This window comes from Macaca thibetana, chromosome 10 (assembly GCF_024542745.1).
Source record: "Macaca thibetana thibetana isolate TM-01 chromosome 10, ASM2454274v1, whole genome shotgun sequence".
Classification (NCBI taxonomy): domain Eukaryota; kingdom Metazoa; phylum Chordata; class Mammalia; order Primates; family Cercopithecidae; genus Macaca; species Macaca thibetana.
Genome location: NC_065587.1, coordinates 28378917 through 28394604, shown reverse-complemented (window position 1 = coordinate 28394604; position 15688 = coordinate 28378917). Strand labels below are relative to the sequence as shown.

At 42.9% G+C, this 15688-nt stretch overlaps 1 protein-coding gene across 1 annotated transcript in view; it reads left to right on the top strand.

The window, feature by feature from the left end:
• Positions 1–15688, top strand: part of SPECC1L (sperm antigen with calponin homology and coiled-coil domains 1 like) — a 343168-nt gene that overhangs the window by 88657 nt on the left and 238823 nt on the right. The gene's annotated exons all lie outside the window — the stretch shown is intronic.

The window sequence follows — 15688 nt, the reverse complement described above, 5'->3', positions numbered from 1 at the left end:
GGATTTCATCCATGTCTGGAGGCATCATCCATGGCTGAGGAGTTCATCTGCAGCTGTTTTGCCAGATCTGTATCTGAGTCCCAGATACAGATTATTAAGCCTAGTAATTGTATTGAGTTCCACTTTTATAGTTTTGTAGTTTTAGTTTCATAAGTTGTTTGTTGATAATTTAATGAAATAAACTAAATCAGAATTACCCCCTTTTAATTATTTCCTTGTGTCAATATAGAAATAATGGATTTAAGGAAACACTGAGATGCCCCTGTCTGTGTTTGTGAATGAGAGTGTTGGGTGTAAAGCTTTTCTCTGGCTTCCAGAAGATTGCCCCACCTTACACTTGCTTTCTGCGGGTTCCAGAGGCTTCCATTTGAAAGGGGCCTCTCTTCCCCACTCTGCCACACCCCACACCAGCTCTCCTGTAACCCACTGACTTTGTAAACGCTTTCTTCCACCTGCACCTCATTGAATTCAAGACTTTGGAAAATAGTCAAAAATTCTAAAAAGGTGGGAGTGGGTGTGATCTGGAAATCCATGCTGTATTATTTTTAAGGGAATCTACTGGAAACTATTAGTTTATGTTTTAAATAAAACCATCCCTTAGCGCTAGAATATCAAGCCATTCATTTTTAACAGAACTTTGAGATATAATTCAAATACCATAAATTTCACCCCCACACAGTGTACACACAATTCAGTGGTTTCTAATATATTCACAGAGGTCTGCAAAAATTACCACAATTGAATTTTAGACAATATCATTTATTGACATCCTTACATGCATATAGATGTAGATATATATAATTTTAATATCATCTTGAATATTGTCATATTTAATAATTGTACTATACTATTATCTATTTGTGTCTTTATATTGCTGTTTTATTTTGTTATTCGGAATGACGATAACATTCTCCATGTACCTTTATACAGGTTTAAAATACACCTTTTTACAACTTGAGAAATTAAATTGTTTCTAGTAAATCACATAAGAAACACATATGCTATTGTTATAACAATTCAAATACTGCTTAGGTCTGTAGAATGAACTGTATCACCGCCAGCACCCAGCCCACTCAGTCATCCACATCCACTTACACACAGATAGACATGCCCATGTTTTTACATAATCCTGCTTTGTGTGTTGTTTCCTGACTGGTTTTTCCATATAAAATAGAATTTGGTGATCATTGCTTATCAGTACATGTAGGTCTCTCTCACTCTTACTTATAGTTGCATAATTAATCAACAGGTTATTTTACCATAATTTGGTCACTTTTTCACTGTGGAATTTTTTGTTGGATTCAGTTATTTGTTACTGTTACCTACACTATCCTGGGTATACCTGTATATTCATCTTTTTGGTACTTAAGTGTGTTTTTTCTTTTATGATTGATTTCTAAAAATAAAATACTGAGGCAAAGTATGAATCTTTATTTTTTTATTTTTTATTTTGTTGAGACGGAGTCGTGCTCTGTCGCCCAGGCTGGAGTGCAGTGGTGTAATCTTGGCTCACTGCAAGCTCGGCCTCCCAGGTTCACACCATTCTCCCGCTTCAGCCTCCTTAAGTAGCTGGGATTACAGGTGCCCACCACCACACCTGGCAATTTTTTTTTTTTTTTTTTGTATTTTTACAAATAGCACGGGGTTTTACCGTGTTGGCCAGGATGGTCTCGATCTCCTGACCTCGTAATCTGCCTGCCTCGGCCTCCCAAAGTGCTGGAATTACAGGTGTGAGGCACTGTGCCTGGCCATATTTTGATACAAAATTAAAAATCTGTTTCAAAAAACTGTAATGATATTATACTCCTACCATCAGTACATGAGAGTTCCCATTTCCACACACCTTTAATTACAGAGGAAATGACCAATGCTAATCTTGGTCAATTTTATGATTAAGAAATATTTCCACATTTAATTTGGATTTCTCCACTTATTAGAGAGATTGTGCATTTTTGCACATGTTTACTGGCCATTTGTATTTCTCGCTGAGAATTTCATGATATGTTTTATTAGTTTTCTAATTCATGTAATGATACTCTATGTATTCTGCACATTTATTAATTCCACATAATTAGCAAGTTTGTTTCTTAAGGTCTGTGTCATTACTTTTGTTTATATTGTCTTTGTTTTGAGGAAACTTTCATTTTTACATGGCCAAATTGTTGAATATTTTCCCTACTATTTCTGAATTTTGTGACTTGCTCCCAATAGTAAATCCTTTTAGGGCTTTATTGATTTGTTTAAAGAACGTGCTCAAATCTTCTACTATTTAGTAATTTACTTTCTCCCATTATAGTACATGGACATCGCTAATTCCAACTAATGTAGATCAAATGTATCATTTGAATTTCTGTGTAGTAATGCGCATTATAGATAAGTTCTGATTTTTTTAACTCTTCCCTATTAGATGGATATTAAGGTTGTTTTTAAAAATTCCCATCACTAATGACTTTTCAATAATCATCAATATACGTGGATCCCACTGATGTTTTTGTTTATATTTCTTCTTTTCTATAGTATAAGATTCTCAAAGTGGTATAACTGACCTATGATACATTTTAATTATAATTTTAATTATACTGGCATATTACTTTCCAAAAAGTTGATCAGCTCACACTCTTATCAGCTACATAAGTAAGCCTCTTCCTATGTAGGCTAAATAACATGAAAAGATTTTTTTTAATAAAAATGCTAATTTGGCTGGTGAAAAATCCCATAGGTGCTTTAATCATTTTTTTTCTATTTCAATTAGTTGCCTATTCATAACCTGTGTGTGTGTGTGTGTGTATGTGTATGTGTATGTGTGTGTTTCTGTTTGGCAGTTTATGGTTGGAAACACTCCTAAAAAAGGAAATCTAAAAAACAAAATGCAAAAATATATTTGATTAGTAAGAAATTTCTGCATGTCCAAAAAATTGCTAAAAATATTAAAATTGTAGTTGAAATAGCAGCTCATAAAACAAAGTAAACAAAAATACTAAACAAAAGAAACAGGCCAGGTGCAGTGGCTCACGCCTGTAATCCCAGCACTTTGGGAGGCCAAGGCAGGAGGACTGTTTGTGTCCAGGAGTTCAAGACCAACCTAGACAACATAGCAAGACCCCGTCTCTACAAAAAAATTAAAAATTAGCCGAGCATGGTGATGCATGCCTGTAGCCCTAGTTCCTCAGGAGACTGAGGTGGGAGGATCACTTGAGCTCAAGAGATCAAGGCTGCAGCGAAGCCATGTTAATGCCACTGCACTGTAGTCTGAGTGATACAGTGAGATGCTGTTTCAAAAAAGAAAAAGGAAAAGAATACTCGAGCTCCACTTCCCCACCACAGAAATCTAACTGGCAACTACCCACAGACGGGAATACCCTCAAGAATATATATTCCAGAAACAGGAGGAATGTTGCCCAGGCTGGAGTGCAGTGGAGTGATCTCGGCTCACTACAACCTCTGCCTCCTGGGTTCATGTGATTCTCCTGCCTCAGCCTCCCAAGTAGCTGAGATTACAGGTGCCTGCCACCACACCCGGCTAATTTTTTGTAGTTTTAGTAGAGATGGGGTTTCACCATGTTGGCCAGGCACTGACTTTTGACAAAGGCACAAAGAACATGCCAAGGGGAAAGAACAGTCTATTCAATAAATGGTTCTGGGGAAAGTGGCTATTCATATGCAGAAAATAAAATTAGACTCTTATCTTACACCATGCCCCAAAATCAACCCAAAATGGATCAAAGACTTAAACATTAGGCCGGAAACTAAAATTACTATAAGAAAGCACAGAGAGGCCGGGCGCGATGGCTTACGCCTGTAATCCTAGCACTTCGGGAGGCCGAGGCGGGCGGATCAGGAGGTCAGGAGATCGAGACCATCCTGGCTAACACGTCTCTACTAAAATATTCGAAAAACTAGCCGGGCGAGGTGGCGGGCGCCTGTAATCCCAGCTACTCGGGAGGCTGAGGCAGGAGAATGGCATGAACCCGGGAGGCGGAGCTTGCAGTGAGCGGAGATCTGGCCACTGCACTCCAGCCTGGGTGACAGAGCGAGACTCCGTCTCAAAAAAAAAAAAAAAAAAAAAAAAAAGCACAGAGGAAAAGCTCCATGACACTGATGTGGGCAACGATTTTTTTGGGTATGCCTCCAAAAGCACAGGCAACAAAAGCAAACATAGAAACAGGATGGCATCAAACTAAAAAGCTTCTGCACAGCAAAAGGCACAAGTAATAAAGAGACAACCCACATCGTAAGAAAAAATATCTGCAAACCATACATTAGAAAAGGAGCTAATATTAAAAATATATAAGGAACTCAGTCAACTCAACAGCAAAAGAACAAGCCAATACAAGAATGAACAAAGGAACCAAACATATTTCTCCAAAGCAGACATACAAACAGCCAACAGGTTCATGAAAAAATGCTACCTCAAAGGCAGATCCTGGGACCAGTAACATCAGTATTATCTGGAAGTTTGTTCTAAAGGCAAAATATCAGGCCCCACTGCAGACCCACTTACCTGGAAGCTGCATTTTGACAAGATTCCCAGGTGATCCATATGCACATTAAAGTTTGAGATGCTTACTATAGACAGCAAGTACTGAAGAAGCTCTGGGGCCCAGAGCAAACCGGTGGCAACCTAAATCTTTAGGAAAATGCAAATTAAAACCACAGTGACATAACACCTCCCTCTCATTAGAACAGGTTTTATGAAAAAGATGGAAGGTAAGTGTTGGCCAGGATGTGGAGAAAGGGGAACCCTAGTACACTGCCAGTGTATAGTACAGCTGCGATGGAAAATGGCATGGACGTTCCTCAAAACACTGAACATAGAACTACCATGTGAGCCAGCAATCCCACTTCTGAGAATATATCCAAGGGAATTGAAATCAGTGTGTTCAGGGATATCTATCTGCACTCCCATGTTACCTGCAGCCCCATTTGCAGGAGCCAAGATGTGGAATCTGCCTAAGTGAATCAGTCTAAGATGAATGCATGTAGAAAAGGCGGTGCATGTATACAATGATGTACTATTCAGCCTTAAAGGAACAAAACTCAGCCGGGAGTGGTGGCTCATGCCTGTAATCCCAGCACTTTGGGAGGCCGAGGCGGGCAGATCACCTGAGGTTGGCAGTTTGAGACCAGCCTGACCAACATGGTGAAACCCCATCTCTATATATACAAAATTAGCCAGGTGTGGTGGTGCATGCCTGTAATCCCAGCTACTTGGGAGGCTGAAGCAGGAGAATCGCTTGAACTCGGGAGACAGAGGTTGTGGTGAGCCAAGATCACGCTATTACACTCCAGCCTGGGCAACAAGAGAGAAACTCCATCTCAAAAAAGAAAAAAAAGAAAAAAAGAAAAGAAAAGAAAAAAACTCTGTCATTGGGAATGACACAAATAAATCTAGAGGACATACTGCTAAGTGAAATACAAATACCACAGAGAGACAAATACCACATAATCTCACATGCACGTGGAATCATTTAAAAGTTGAATTTGGGCCAGGTGCCCTGGCTCATGCCGGTAATCCCAGCACTTTGGGAAGCTGAGGCAGGTGGATCACTTGAGGTCAGGAGTTTGAGACCAGCCTGGCCAACATGGTGAAACCCTGTCTCTACTAAAAATACAAATATCAGCTGGGCATGGTGGTGAGCGCCCGTAATCCCAGCTACTTGGGAGGCTGAGGTAGGAGAATCGCTTGAACCTGGGAGATGGAGGTTGCAGTGAGCTGAGATTGTCCCACTGCACTCCAGCCTGGGTGACAGTGGGACAACATCTCAAAAAAAAAAAAGAAAGAAAAGAAAAAAAAAAGTTGAATTCATAGAAGTAGAAGGTAGAAGAACGATGGTTACCAGAGCTGGCGAGGTGGCAGAACAAGGGAATGGAGACCTCCTCTTCAAAAGATACAAAGTTTCAGCCAAGCAGGAGAAAAAAGTTTTGAGGTCTATTGCACAGCAGGAGACTGTAGTCAATAATAATGAATATTTCAAAATAACTAAGAGGAAATTTCAAGTGTATCACCATAAAAGAATGCCAAGTAACTGAGGTAACAGGGATGTGCATTAGCTTCACTCAATCACTCCATATTGTATTGTTAAGTTAAATTTGGTCTAAAACTGCCTCCACAATTCATATTAACATCAAACTGGAAAGTCCAGCCACAGAAGAGTAGATGAGCAAATGATGGTGCATTCGTACAAGGGAATACTACTCAGCAATAGAAAACACAGAACACTAAGGAATCTCAAAAACATTAGCTTCAAAAGAGTACATACTGCATGACTCCCTCTGTATGAGATTCTAGAAAAGGCAAAACTGCCTATAATGACAGAGGGCAGATCAGGGGTTGCCTGGGGCTGGGTGGGAGAACTGCCAGCAAACGGGCATAGGGATTTAAGTTTATGGAGATGTTCTGTATCACGATTGTGGAAGTGGTCATGAGGGTGCACACATTTCTGAAAATTCATCCAGCTGGACACTTAAAATAGGCGTATTTTCTTGAACGTAAATTTTTCTCCATAAAGTTTATTTTAGTTTATTTATTTATTTATTTTTGAAATGGAGTCTGCCTTCTGGGTTCAAGTGATTCTCCTGCCTCAGCTTCCCGAGTAGCTGGAATTTCCGGTGTGCACCACCATGCCCGGCTAATCTTTGTATATTTTAGTAGAGAGAGGGTTTTGCCATGTTGGCCATGCTGGTCTCGAACTTCTGACCTCAAGTGATCCACCCACCTCGGCCTCCCAAAGTGCATTTTGGGAGGTATGAGCCAACATGTCCAGCCTATAAAGTTGATTTTAAAACAAGAGAAATCAACATCAACAAATAAATTAATTAAAATAAAGCTGCCTCCATATATAGCACCCTGTTACCTAACTTAATAAATGTGAAAGGACAATAAAGCTTGGGGTCCCAAGAAGCTAAAAGGGAAAAGTCAAGCTGGGAGCTGCTTTGAGCAAACTTGCCTCCCTTTCCATTGAAAATCTCCCCTCTGCTCACTGAGGTAAATGCATATCTGATTGCCTCCTTTGGAGAGGCTCATCAGAAACTCAAAAGAGTGCAACCATTTGTCTCTTATCTGTCTAAGACTTGGAAGCCCCTTTCCCACCTCGAGTTGTCTCACCTTCGCTTCGAGCTGTCCTGCCTTTCCGGACTGAACCAATATTCATCTTACATATGTTCATTGCTGTCTCATGTCTCCTTAAAATGTACAAAACCAAACTGTGCTCTGACCACCTTGGGCACAAGTCAGGACTTCCTGAGGCTGTGTTATGGGTGCGCATCCTCAACCTTGGCGAATAAACTTTCTACATTAACTGAGACCTGTCTCAGCTATTTGGGGTTCACATAGGTAAACAAAACAAACTGCAACCTAACCTGAGAATATGCCCTTGTAATAGGTAGCCCAGTCTCAGCCAATCACAGCAGTGGAGCTCTTGGCCTTTCACAGGCCGCAAGGAGGCCAACTGCAGAGCTCTAAGGCAACAGCCTATCAAACAAGCTATCAACAGGCTATCAAACAGTCTATCAAACAAGGCAACTGCAGAGCTGTAAGCAACAGGCTATTTCTGCATGAAACTTACATTTTCTGGCTATAAATATTTCCTGCCCACTTGTGGAGCAGAGATCTCTGAACCATTTTTGGTTCTCAGTGCTCCCTGGTTCACAAATCTTTTTTCTGTTCAACTAAACTCTGTCAAATTTAGTCTAAGTTTTTTCTCTTTAACAGTATACATATATCACACATCACATTGTACTACATAAATGTAATTCAATTGTGTTTTATAAATTTAAAATAGTATATATTTTTTTGAGACAGAGTCTGTGAGACTCTCTCACCCAGGCTGGAGTACATGGCACCATCATAGCTCACTGTGACCTCAAACTCCTGGGCTCAAGCAATCCCCTCACCTCAGCCTCCTAAGTAGCTGGGACTGCAAGTGCATGCCACCATGCCCAGCTAATTATTTTTAAAATTACTGTAGAGATGGGGGGTCTCACTATGTTGTCCAGGCTGGTCTCAAACTCCTGGTCTCAGTGGATCCTCCTGTGTGATCCTCCCACCTCAACCTCCGAAAGAACTGGGATTACAGGTGTGAGCCACCACGCTTGGCCCAAAAATAATATATAATTTCTTTCAAAACACTAGACGATTTTGTTTCAACTTTTATTTTAGAATCAGGAGGTTCCGTGCAGGTTAGTTACAAAGGTATATTGCGTGATACTGAGGTGTGGGGTATGCCGGAATCTGTCAAGGGGATATTTTGGTTGTCACCTCCTTTCAAGTCAACAGCTGCAACACTATTTTAAAAAATGGAAATGTAACAATAAGGGTTAAATAAATTTTGACAAATTTATAAAATGGAATACTACGGTGACATTAAAACCATTTTAGACTGTTTAATCAAGATAGGGAAAACTAAAATATTTTAATGAATAAAAAAAGAAATTATAGATAAATCATTTTTGGGTTTTTTGAGACAGGGTCTTGCTCTGTCACCCAGGCTGGAGTGCAGTGGCACAATCTAGGCTCACTGTAGCCTCCGTCTCCTGTTCAAGTGATCCTCTGGTCTCAGTCTCCCAACTAGCTGGGACTACAGGCAAGTGCCACCATACCCACCTAATTTTTTAATTTTTTACTTTTTGTAGAGATGGGGTCTCACTACATTGCCTAGGCTGGTCTGGAACTCCTGGGCTCAAGCAATACTCCTGCCTCAGCCTCCCAAAGTGCTGGAATTACAGGCATGAGCCATCACACCAGCCCTGAAATCATATTGTATGAACCCAGCTTTATAAAACATAAATATAAACTACTCACACATACTGGTGGCGGAGAGGGAAAGAACAGAGAGGAAATATACCAAAAATGTCATTAATGGGTAACTCTCAGAGGGATTACAAATTATTTTTACCTTTTTTTCTTCATATGTCTCTTAATTTCCAAATTTTCTGTAATTAATTAATATGTAAAGTTAAAATAAGCAATAATTCATTTAGAGAACAGATTTAACATCTATACTCTCTAATTACCTTTGTTGGCAATAGTGTTCCTATTCCAAGTTCAAAAAAATTAATAAATTAGGGATAAAAAGAAGTGTTCAAATCTTTTTTCTTAGTTCTTTTTTTTTTTTTTTTGAGATGGAGTTTTGTTCTTTTCGCCCAGGCTGGACTGCAATGGCACGATCTCGGCTCACCACAACCTCTGCCTCCCGGGTTCAAGCAATTCTCCTGCCTCAGCCTCCCAAGTAGCTGGGATTACAGGCATGTACCACCACACCCGGCTACTTTTGTATTTTTAGTAGAGACGGGGTTTCTCCATGTTGGTCAGGCTGGTCTTGAACTCCCAACCTTAGGTGATCTGCCTGCCTCAGCCTCCCAAAGTGCTGGGATTACATACCCCAGGCCATGTGCTTTCCTATGCATCACCTCCATCCATCCTCAACAGCTCAGTGGCTTCGGCATTCCTCATGGATGGAGAGCAAGGTGCCTCCATCCCCATGCCCACCAGGCCTGCATGCAGTGGGGGAAAGGTAGTTTTCACAATAGAAGCTAAGATGTAGGCACTGTTACCAAGCAAGGGGGTCTGAATACTGGGCAGGCTAAAGCCACACTTGTCCATCGTGGAGCTGATGCAGTCAGATGTCCCAGTCCAGGACCTGGCACAAGGGAGTGGCTCCCTAAATGCTTGGTTTTGCTGGTGGTGTTTTCACATGACCTCCTGCAAGGCAGCAGTTCTGGACCAGTAAATCACCATGTAACAGTACATCTAGAAATCCTAGCTCAGTGTTCTTCATAGGCATGTCATGTTATGATACACACAGAAGATGGTATTTGAGCAGCAATTATCTGAGGTAAACTGACAAGGTGCTCCTGCAGGAGGAGACTGGCTGGGAGGCTCTGGCCACCCCGGTCCTATCTGGCAGCCCTGGGAGCTGAGGGAATCAATATGGCACTTATGGGCGATGCACTGGTGAAGAAGCCCAATTAGATGACAGAACTTCAGGCCCCCTGCCCCCTGCCCACTGCTATCTCCTTGGTCTCAGCTCTGCCTGGCCCTCCCTTACCCCTCCAAAAGTTTGAAAGAGGGTCCCTCCCCATGAGGGCCAAGGCATGAGGCCCAGTAGAGTCAGCAGTGGTACCTCTGCCTTTGCCCCACCAATGACTGCCAGCTGTCTTCTGTCCACTCAGTCTTTAGGGCTTCTCAGGAAATAAAAAGCAACTTTTTTTTTTTTTTTTTTTTTTTTTTTTTTTTTTTTTTTTTTTTTGAGACAGAGTCTTGCTCTGTCATCTAGGAATGAGTGCAGTGGCATGATCTTGTCATGATCCCATATTCCAAGTTCAAAAAAATCACCAAATTAGGTCCAAGTGATTCTTCTGCCTTAGCCTCCCAAGAAGCTGGGATTATAGGCACCTGCCACCATACCTGGTTAATTTTTATATTTTTAGTAGAGACAGGGTTTCTCCCTGTTGCCCAGGCTGGTCTTGAACTCCTGACCTCAGGTGATCTGCCCACCTTGGCATTTCAAAGTGCTAGAGTTACAGGTGTGAACCACCACACCCTGCTATAAGTTTTCTTCCTCTTCCTCTTCCTCTTCCTCCTCTTCTCCTTCTCCTTCTCCTTCTCCTCCTCCTCCTTCTTCTTTTTTTAGACGGAGTTTCACTCTTGTTGCCCAGGCTGGAGTGCAATGGCATGATCTCGGCTCACTGCAACCTCCACCTCCTTGGTTCAAATGATTCTCTTACCTCAGCTTCCCGAGTAACTGGGATTACAGGCACATGCCACCATGCACAGTTAATTTTGTATTTTTTAGTAGAGATGGGTTTTCATCATGTTGGTCAGGCTGGTCTTGAACTCCTGACCTCAGGTGATCCACCTGCCTCAGCCTCCCAAAGTGCTGGATTACAGGCATGAGCCACTGTGCCCGGCCAACTTCTCTTCTTGATAAGGCTAGGAATATCTGGCCCAAGGGGCCTAGATGATTTTAGAGCATTTATCTCTCTGCCTACTTATCAGTGACGGCATTGATTATGAAAATTAATGCCTGTGCTGTGATACACTCCCTGGAGGCTGAGCTGCAATTGCTGGTGCTCACATGGGGGTTTCCAAGCAGGGCCAAAAGCAGCAGTGCAGGCCTTTGATCGCTGAGGCTGCCAGAGCACAGAGGAGACATTCAGTCTCAAAGAGATATGCATGTTCTTCTCAATCGCTTTTCTTTTCTTCCTGTTTGTTTCTTCTTTTGGTTGCCGGGGGAGGGGCGCTGCTGTTTTAAAATTGTGTTTACTTTTTCCCCATGACAAAAGTATGTTCCATACTCCATTCTCTTCCCAAATGAAAAAGCACAAATAAGCAAAAAGAAGGTAATTTCAAAATACCCAACTCCCCACCCATCCCTCTATTCACCTGGTTGTGAACATGTTAGTATTTATCCATCTCAATTCTCCTTCTTTCTAACCCTCCAAGCCTCCACCTCCTGGCAGTGAGGTGCTTTGACTGAAAAACCCTGGCTCAAGGTGGAAGGAATTCTGCTCCTTTTCTGCCAATGGGAGCTAAGATAAGAAAAAAGGAAGCTCACTTCTCAGAATACCTTTTTCATGTCCCCATGAAATCCTACCATTCTTTTGAGGGACCTCTCAAATACCCGCTCCTCCATGGAACGTTCCCTGCTCTCTTAGATAGAAGTCTTCTCAGTCTGAGACAGCACTTTCCACCTGACAAAGACTCTCTCTATCCAAGTCTCACTTTCCCTGCACTATTGTTAGCTCCTTAAGGTCAGATGCTATGTCTAATTGTCCTTGGTACAGCTCTCAGCAACCACACAAGTGCCTTGCCCATCACAGACACCAAGGGATGAATGAAAGAAAAAGAATCAGACACTTAAATCAAACCGAAGTTCACATAATCTCAAATGGGAGCAAAGAGAAGGATTTGGAGTCTGTCCTGTGAACAGGACAAAGGAAGGCTTGACATCTTTCCCTTCCCTACAAGAGGCTCCTCCCCTCAGGTGCATCTTCTCTGAAATCTGAAAATGCCAATATGCATGCTGGTGGTTTCAAGCTCATTAGTTCCATTCTGAGGCTTTATCAGGGCATCTTCTACCACTAATCCACTTCCTAAATGGGAAGTATCGTATGCTTTCTCCCTGCTTCCCTCCCTCCCCTCCCTTCCCTTCCCTCAGTCCTTTCCTTCTGTAGTCTTCTAACTTTTTTTGCAATTGAAAACAGAGCTGTGTAAAAGAAGTCATATTCAGATAGAATCTTATTGGGCTGAACTCGACCACATGTAATTTTGAAGCCAATGTTTTCATTTTATTTTTTATTTTTATTTTTAAAGACAGGGTCCCACTCTGTTACCCAGACTAGAGTGCAGTGGCATCATCATAGCTCACTACAGACTCCACCTCCTGGGCTCAGGCGATCCTCCTGCCTCAGCCTCCTGAGTATCTGGGACTACAGGCGTGCACCACCAGGCCCAGCTAAGTTTTGTGTTTTTTACAGAGACAGGGTCTTGCTTTGTTGCCCAGGCTGGTCTCGAACTCCTGGCTTCAACTGATCCTCCTGCCTCAGCCTCCCAAAATTCTGGGATTACAGGCATGAGCCACTATGCCTAGCCTACTGTTTTTATCTTTAACAGCAACGTGTCTGAGCAGTGGAGGAAGGCAGGACTAGAAAGACCTCCCCTCCTCACTGCAAAAGGAACCAATCACAAAGGCAAGTTTACTTGTTTTAGTTCCGCAGAGGTATAGCATTTACTCCTGTCTGGTGCAGAGCACAGAGCCCTAAGGTCTGTGTCCAAAGAATCAAGTCCTACAGAATGTGTGTGTGTCTTTTAATATATATTTATATATGTAATATATATATTTTTATAAGTTTTTCTTAGATGTAGTGCATATGAGAATATGCACTACAGAAAAACCCTGTTTATAAAATTTGCTGTGTTTCCCAGAGACTTTCAAGAATCCAGCCCGAATTGGCTTAGGGAAGGAGTCCTCCTGTGAGTTACAGAAGGACTCTAGAAATCCCTGTTTTGGTGATGACTGTGATGTGCAATTGTAGACATTATTTTGCAGTGCCTTTGTAACTAGAGATTTCTTCTGCATACTCCCATCTTGGTTTTGTCTGTTTTTGCTACAAAGAATTTCTGAACATACACATGCCAATCAGTTAGGGGGAAACCACCCGATTTTTAGCCATTGTATTGTGAGAAACTGATGCAGAAGTAGATTTGCAACTGTGTCAAGTTGCATTTTATTTTCCTTTTTTTGTAGAGACAGCCTCTCGCTGTGTCGCCCAGGCTGGAGTGTAGTGGTGCTCATTGCAGCCTCAAACTCCTCAGCTCAAGTGATCCTCCCACCTTGTCTTCCCAAAGTGCTGGGACTACGGGTGGAGCCACCACACCCAATCTTAATTTCCTACTTCCTGGCAGGGTGAAAACATGCAAATCAGTCTGGAATTAGTTAAAAAGTAAAAGACATATAATTCTCTTAAACCTCGCTATGACATATTAGCCTAGAAATAAACCCCAGAACCTAGGATTATGTCTTCCAGCTCTAGGACATCCCAAACCATGGATCTCTTTAGCTTTTCTCCAGAACACTGGGTTGGTTCCAAACCAGTCCCTTAGTATAGAAGAGGGGCAGGAACATTGAGCCTTTCATGTCTTCAGTAGGTCCACATGACTGTGAATGCAGCCCAGGAATCACATTGGTTCTAAACCACTCTGTTCTTCCTTCTTGACTCTCTTATCCAACAGATAGATGGGGTGGGCTTTTGAGCCAGTCCAGGCATCCTGGGAGCCGTTAGGCTACACATGGCTTGGGATTTCCCTGGAGATTGCTTAAAGCTGAATACCCTTGGGGGTCATGATAAACTGAACTGGTGGCAGTCACGGGTGTGTTATTTGGAATGCTTAGAAGGGATGGACTGAGCTCCTATTGCACCATGCTTTTTTGTTTGTTTGTTTGAGATGGATTTCTGCTCTTTTTGCCTACACTGGAGTACAATAACGAGACCTCTGCTCACTGCAACCTCTGCCTCCTGGGTTAAAGTGAATTCTCTTGCCTCAGCCCCCTGAGTAGCTGGGACTACAGGCGGACCGCCACCATGTCAGGCTAATTTTGTATCTTTAGTAGACACGGGGTTTCACCATGTTGGCCAGGCTGGTCTCAAACTCCTGACCTCAAGTGATTCACCTGCCTCAGTCTCCCAGAGTGCTGGGATTACAGGCATGAGCCACTGCACACGGTCACATTTTTTTGAGATGGGGCCTCGCTCTGTTGCTCAGGCTGGAGTGCAGTGGTGTGATCTCTGCTCACTACAACCTTTGCCTCCCAGGTTCAAGCAATTCTCCTGCCTCAGCCTCCCAAGTGGCTGGGATTATAGGTGCGTGCCACCACACCAGGCTAACTTTTGTATTTTTTTTTTTTTTTTTTTAGGTAGAGTCTTGCTCTGTCACCCAGGCTGGAGTGCAATGGTGCAATCTCAGCTCACTGCAACCTCTGCCTGCTAGGTTCAAGCCATTCTCCTGCCTTGGCCTCTCGAGTAGTTGGGATTACAGACACCCATCACCATGCCTGGCTAATTTTTGTATTTGTAGTAGAGAGGGGGTTTCGCCATGTTGGTCAAGCTGGTCTTGAACTCCTGACCTCAGATGATCTGCCCGCCTTGGCCTCCCAAAGTGCTGGGATTACAGGCATGAGCCACCACACCTGGCCGACCATGCATTTTTTTTTTTGAGACAGAGTCTCACACTCGATCACCCAGGCTGGAGTGCAATGGTGCAATCTCCGCTCACTGCAACCTCTGCCTCAAGCGATTCTCCTGCCTCAGCCTCCTGAGTAGCTGGTGTTACAGGTGCGTGCTACTGTACCCGGTTAACTTTTATATTTTTTGGTAGAGACAGAGTTTTACCTTGTTGGTCAGGCTGGTCTGTAACTCCTGACCTCAGGTGATCCGCCCACCTCAGCCTCCCAAAGTGCTGGGATTACAGGCCTGAGCCACTGTGCCCAGCCCAGAAAGTATTTTTTAAATTGAAAAACAGGATACCCCACAAATCTTCTACCAGCTCCACTGTGGATTGAATTAGATGATTATCCCTATTGTTGCTATGTGTCCAGTTATTTCTGGGCACTTGCCACCTCCCCAGGACACTGCCCATCTCCCCAACCCAGGGCCATTTCTCAACCTAGTGCTCCTTCTCTTACTGGGGGGGAGGGGGATTTCCAACATGAGCACCTCCATTTAGCCGTGGATGGGATCCACTTGACATTTTAGAGCTTTCTGGGGATGAGAAAAGAGCGCGCTATGGGAGTGAGAATTAACTTGATTGACTATGGCTGGACCTGGCAAAGAACAACTCAGAAGTATTGGCCTCACAATTACCTTGTTCAGGCTGCTTAATATTAAAAGTTCGCTGCTCCCACACAATTTTGCTTAGGCTCTCCAACCCTGTGAGGATATCAACAGTTGAAAAAGAAGAAATAATGAGCCCAGTCTGTATTTGCAGGGGAGCGTTAAAACTGCCGATGGAGCAGGATAGTTTGCTAAACAGCCAGCTGAGAACTTTCCCAAACTGGTCGGCAGCAGCATTGCACACAGAAGTCCCTTCTTCATTGACACGGGGCTAATTCTAGCCACCAGCACTCCAGCGGTATGGGGCAGTTTTGTGGACTTTTGCTACTGAATTTGCCAGATGTGTCCAAGATATAGT